Source organism: Microtus ochrogaster, chromosome X (assembly GCF_000317375.1).
Source record: "Microtus ochrogaster isolate Prairie Vole_2 chromosome X, MicOch1.0, whole genome shotgun sequence".
In the NCBI taxonomy this organism is placed as follows: Eukaryota; Metazoa; Chordata; class Mammalia; order Rodentia; family Cricetidae; genus Microtus; species Microtus ochrogaster.
This window is the reverse complement of record NC_022026.1, coordinates 8,202,582-8,209,343: the sequence shown is the minus strand read 5'-3', so window position 1 is coordinate 8,209,343 and position 6,762 is coordinate 8,202,582.

Here is a 6,762-nt window from a genome sequence, read left to right as displayed (position 1 = left end):
TGGGGCCTGACACCCAGTTTCCAAATAAATACATGGAGACATTTTTCCTCATGAATGTCCAGACTTAGTTTGACTTATTTCAAGCCAACTTTCCTTAACTTAAATTATCCTGTCTACTTTGTGCCTCTGTGCTTTTACCTTTCTCTGTTCTATATACCCTTCTTTACTTCTTACTTCATAACTGGCTGTATAGGTGATTGGCTTTCCACTGGTGTCCTCTCTCCTCCTTTTCTTGCTCCTCCTTCTTCTCAGAAGCCTGGATTTCTCCTTCTACTTATTCTCTTTGAATGCAAGCCCCAGATATCCCACTCTCACCTAGGCATTGGCCATTCAGCTCTTAACTAGACCAATCAGGTATTTTAGTCAGGCAAAGCAAAAAAAAAAGCTTCACAGAATTAAACAGGTGTAACATAAAAGATGCAACACATCTTTATATGATTAAACAAACATTCCATAGATAAATGAATGTAGCATATCCCAAACCTGTATTTCACAACATTATACCACCATGCTGCTTATCTAATTGCCATTTAAAAAGTTACTTGGAACTTTTTTCCCTGGAAGACTGAGGATATCTTTTTAAAATTTAATATTATGTGTAGAAGAATTTGACATATGTTTCTCTATGATAAATGAGTGTCTGATGCCCACAGAATTCACAATAAGATGTTGGATCTCCTGGAACTAGAATTACAGGAGGTGTGAACATACATGTGAGTACTGGGAAGTAGAACCAAGGTGTCATGTAAGTGTATAACAACCAGTACATGTCATTGCTGAGAAACCTCACCAGCCACTGAATAAGAATTCCAAAAAAAGAAATATCCGTTGTCATGGCTACAGAGTATCTTATGGTATCTGAGCATGTTTCAAAGTATAAACATATACAAGAAAATAGGTAGGTCAGAATAGAGGGGATATAACATGTTGAAATTCATAAGGACAAAACAGTTATTATTAGTTTAGACTGAAAAACCTACTCATCATGTATGGGTTTTGATATTACATAATTTTAAATAAAGGACTATATAAATCCTGTCTTCTGGATTCTGCATCAAAGATTGTGCTCACAAAAGCTATGGTTGGATTGTCGAGACTATTAAATCAGATCAGTTGCTAGAAATTGCTTCATTACTCAGCAATAATTTATTACAGTAGTTGGAGAACAATCTTGTGGTTATTCTGTGGTCACTTTTAGTAAGAAATTGGTCAATTCTGTAGTACAGTTTAGTTAAATTGATTAATTTCTCTGGAAAAATTAACAAATCAAGTCATAGTTTAACAGAATCTCTTCTTTTAAAGTTCTTAAATATGACTTTTTGTGCTGAGAACTTTAGTCATATTATCCCAAAGTAGTAAATATTGTTTTTGCATTATTTTAGAAAATTTTCAGTAGGACTAGTAGGAATTATGAGACAATATGTTAATCATCAGGAATGAGTCTGGTTTTGGACATTTTCAAGACGTTTTAGAGTTTAAGTATGCTTCATACACTTACAAAATGAATTTTTGTCATAACAACCCCTCATTTCCACAATCCAACTCTTCCTAGACCCCTGGTACACACCTCTCCAAACTTCATATTTACTTTGTTTTCAATAAAATTCAATCTGTTTTCTTAATTTCTCATGTTCCCTCGTAGTTCTCAAATTTCTGACCTCCTTTTCTTTTGTTTTAATATTTTAAAACTTATGATGTGGGAGTCTTTTGTGTTGATTTCATTGGTTAAATAAAGAAACTGCCTTGGCCCTTTAATAGGGCAGAAAATTAGGTAGGCGGAGTAGACATAACAGAATGCTGGGAGAAAGAAGCCGAGTCAGTAAGTCGCTGTGATTCTCCTCTCTGAGGCAGATGCAGGTTAGGATCTTACCTGTAAGCTACCACCTTTTGGTGGTACACAGATTATTAGAAATGGGTTAATCTATATGTGAGAGCTAGCCAGTAAGAGGCTAGAGCTAATGGGCCAAGCAGTGTTTAAAAGAATACAGTTTCCCTGTAATTATTTCGGGGCATAAGCTAGCTGGCGGCGGCAGGAATGCGGCCTGCAGCTCCTTCAACAAACTTAAAATATAATTACATGGCTTTCCCCTTCCATACACTCCTTCCAACACTTCCCAGTTTCCTTTTCACTTTTTCAGACATCTTTGCAGTATTGACTTCCTTCCCCTTCCTAATTAAAGCACCTTTTCCCATTTTTCCAATGTTCTCAGTCAAATCATTCATATACTACTATTGTCCTCTCTATTGCTCCACATTCTTAAATCTGAAGATTTGGAGCTAAGACCTGCAGATGAAAGAGATCATATGATATTTGTCTTTCAATACTCATGTTAAGTCACTCAATATGATCTTTTCTTCTTATTTACCGGCAATTTTTATGATTTCAGTTTTTTCTTTACAGATGAATTTCTACTGGGCATATGTACCACACTTTCATTAAGCATTCATCAGTTGAAGGGCATTTAACTTATGTTATCAGAGGCTGTTCTTTTGTTCCCGGCAGCCCATACCCAAACAATCACAGAGAAACTGTATTAATTAAGACTGTTTGGCCAATAGCTTAGACATATTTCTAACTAGCTCTTACATCACAAATTAACCTATTTCTATTAATCTGTGTATCACCACGAGGCTGTGGCTTACTGAAAAGTTTCAGGTGTGTCTCTTCTTCAGTAGCTACATGGAATCTCTTTGACTATGGCTACTCTCTCTGTGTGTGTTCATATTTCCAGCCTTGCTTTATTCTTCCCTGCTATAGGTCAAAGTAGCTTCTTTATTAACCAATGGTAATAAAACATATTCACAGCATACAGAGGGAACTCCCATATCAACCTTATTTATATTTCCTAACAATTGTTAATAGAGTTACAATGAACACAGCTGAACTAATATCTATAGAGGAGTATGCCAAGTTCTTTGGGCCTGTGCTAAGGAGTGGTGTAATTATATTATATGGTAGATTTAGGTTTAGTGTTTTGAGGGTTATCCACATTAATTTTCAGAGGCGCTGGTCCAATTTGTAATCAACCAACAATTAAAAAGAGTTTTCTTTCTCATGCATACTTCACGGCATCTTTTTAGTCAGATAACCTGTTTATATCTGCCTCTCTGACTGAGATAAGATGAAATCTCAAAGATATTTTGATCTACATTTTCCTAGCTGAACATTTTTGAGATATAGCCAATTTTATTTCTTCTTTTGAGACTCTCTGGTCAGATTCCAGTTTTGAATGGGTCATTTGCTTTTACAACCTTTTGTGAGTTTTTTGTTTTGTTTTGTTTTAGTTAGTTATATATTGCAGAACTCGATCCTCTCTCAAATTTATAGCTGACAAAATTTCTAACCTATTCTTTGCATTTTGTCTTATAGGTATAAGTTTTGTAGGCTGTTAGCGTCATAGGATGTTTCTCCTTCTCTTCCAACTGTGGCAGATAGGTTTTTGGGTACGATAGTCTAGATAGGCAGTCATGCTATTTTAGGACTTGGAATGCATACATACAAGCTGTCCTGGCTTTCCAAGTTTCAGATCAGAAACCGTCAAATATTCTGATGGGCTTTCCTTAATATCTGACATGTACTTTTTATTATAAAATTATCTGTATGTCTTCTTTTATGTGTGTAGTATTTTAACTATGATATTGTATGGGGAATTTCTTTTCTAATCTTTTATTTGTGTGTTTGTGTGGTGTGTGGGGGGGCATACCTCTCCTTAGTTTAGGGAAGTTTTCTTCTATGATCATGTTGAATATCTGTTTTATGCCACTAACCCAGTATTCTTCTCCCTCATCTATTCCTATAATTTGAAGGCTTTGTCTTTTTATGGTGTCCCACATTTTCTGAATATTCATTTCCTATGTTTTTTTTAAATTGTTTTCTTATTTTTTATTTGGTCTAGGCCATCTACAGATCCAGATAGTCTGTCGTCTGCTTGATCCTTTCTACTTGCAGGACTATGAATTTTTTAGTTGGGCTATTGGGTTTTTTAATTACATCTTAATTTCAGCTTGAGTACTTTTCAGCGTTTCAATATCTTCATTGACTTCTATTTTCAAAACTTGGGTTGTCTTTATTGTTTCCACCAGCCTTATGTTTATGCTTTCTTAAAAATAACTCAAGTATGTATTTTAGCTCTCTTTTTTAAATTTTATAGAGGTGTGTGTGTGTGTGTGTGTGTGTGTGTGTATGTGTGTGCATGTGTGTGTGTTTCTTCTTTAAACTCCCTGAATTCTTTGCTGGAACTTATGATTGTTTTTTAAAAGTTTGATTTTTGGAGTTCATCAAGGTAATTTTCATTGGCAAACATTTCTATAGGACTGATGGGTTTTGAACTTCTTGATCACATTGCTTGGTTTCACAATTAGATCAGGATATATGGAATTCTTTAGGTGAGTCTGTGTCTGATATGGACATAAAAGGTTGAAGCAGAGCACCTGATATGTGGGCTGGGTTGAGCCTAGAGGTTGGAAATGATTTTGATAGAAACAAGTTTGGTGAACATAGAACGCTGAGCTAGTGTATAGGATGTACCTCCTGTTCCAATCTGGAGTGTGGGGGTATTTCAGAGGGTTGAGGATGGTGCCTGGGGGGGCAGTTTATCTGACCTGAATAGACTCTGGTGAAGGATTTTCAGGATCAGTTGGGTTGGGAAATTGGATCACCTCTTTTTCTATAGTTATTGTTGTGCACCTACACATATGCATATAAATAAAGCAAACCTGTTGTAGTATTGTATTCATTTTCAGGCTTGAACACTTGGTATTGGACAACCAATTCTGGGACTCATCCCTGGGCAATAAAAATAACTTCTCAACAAATTTCCAAGAAAATGAAAAGTGTTAGTGGGAATGGGAGTCAAGGTCATAAATAAACTGGCTTAAATGGTTGACTGGAGACTGTACAGAATCAATTACAACAACGACAGCAAAAAGCCTTCATAAGATATACAGGAAAATGATCTTGAGAAGAGTAAAATTTTGATTATTTGTTTATGGATTTGGGTAAACATATTTTCCACTTAGTGCCTTTAATGAGAATGTTTGAAATGGAATTAACAGTACTAAATTTATAAAATGAATTAGCCTCTCCTAAGGATGAACCCTCTTATTGGTTGTACAATGAAAAGTGCTCAGCCTAGAAACCATATACACATAAATAATAAAAAAGACCCAGAATGTTGTGTTTATATATATTTCTACAAGGATATATATATCTCCATTCACGGACATAAACACATATGTAACAAACAATTGAATAAATTAAGCTATCAACATGAGAGTGTGGTGGCCATGTGAACAAGTTTGAGGGGTAACAGCTGGAAAGGCCATTGGAAGGAGGAAAGTTAGAGGGAAGAGGGGTGTAATTCTATTTTAATTAAGAACATATTTAACACGACTTGAATTAACTTGAGAGCATCATAAATGTTATATTTAAGATAAATGTGATTTTTAAAGTGAAGTGTGATAAATTTTTGAAGACTAAGTAGAAATTATGCTTTAAGCATGTCTCTTCAGTATAGTATGAGGTCTGAAAACAGTATCATTTCTGGAAATACCCATGTAACTGACTTATATAAGATTACTTACACTGCTAGTAATCATAATAATAATAATAACAACAACAACAACAACAATAATAATAATAGTTAACATCAAGGTTTCTGAGATATACTTTCTTGGAAAAACTTGTCAAATGTTTTTTTACTATCAGAATTTATTTTTAGTTTTCTTACATTTTTTTGCTTTTATTTTTAAGAACATAATCCAACACTTTTCTCCTCCCTTTCCTCCCTTCAAATCCTCCCATATATTTCTCCTTGCTCTCTGTCAAGTCAATAACCTCCTTTTTGATTAATTGTTGTCACTGTATGCATATATATATATATATAAATGTATAAGCATGAATATTAAGATGCATGCATGTACGTATAAGCATATGTGTATACATATATATGCATAATCATAAATATTTAGAAGACAATTTAACAACATGGCTAACAAAATAATAGGTATAAACATATGGGTATAGGTATATGTGTGTATATATATATATGCATAAATATTTAGATGACAATTTGACAGAATGACTATTTAGCAAAATAATAATAGGTGTACTTATACTAGGGTCAATGACCTTCTAAAATCAGGGGCTTTTGATAAGGATTACTGTGCAGATGAAATTCCATCTTGAGGAACTGGCCTCAAAGCTAACCAGAAAGGGGTTAGTTACTCCAAAATAGCTGTGCTGCTGTCACACTGGGAGACGCATCTTGCCTTTTAGGTCAGTACATCACTATGCAGGGTTCAGTACTGGGTAGGAAGGACCATAGTATCTTTTTGCTGAAAACAGCTTGTGTATTACCTTCTAGAATTATGAACTATAACCAGCAGGAATGGAGTTTCCTGGTCATTTTGAGATTTTTTTATGTCCTACAGCCAAAGTTGTGGTATCTTCAGAAATAGAGTCTTATAGTGTTGTTATGTTAAGGACAAAAGCAGTAGTCTGTGTTGTTTTGGAGACCTCTGCGGCCTCCATTAACAACAAACAATAGAGACTTGTCCCATGCCTTCCAGTGCAGTTTTCATTTAATAACTCATGTCTTCTGGGAGTGTCATTATCCATCTGTGTAAGAAAATTCTCTTTGTCCAAGGTCCTCCCCCCTCCATCCAGGTCTAGGAAGGTGAACATCCATACTGGCTAGGCTCCCATAAAGCCAGAACATGAAGTAGGATCAAAACCCAGTGCCATTGTCTTTGGCTTCTCAT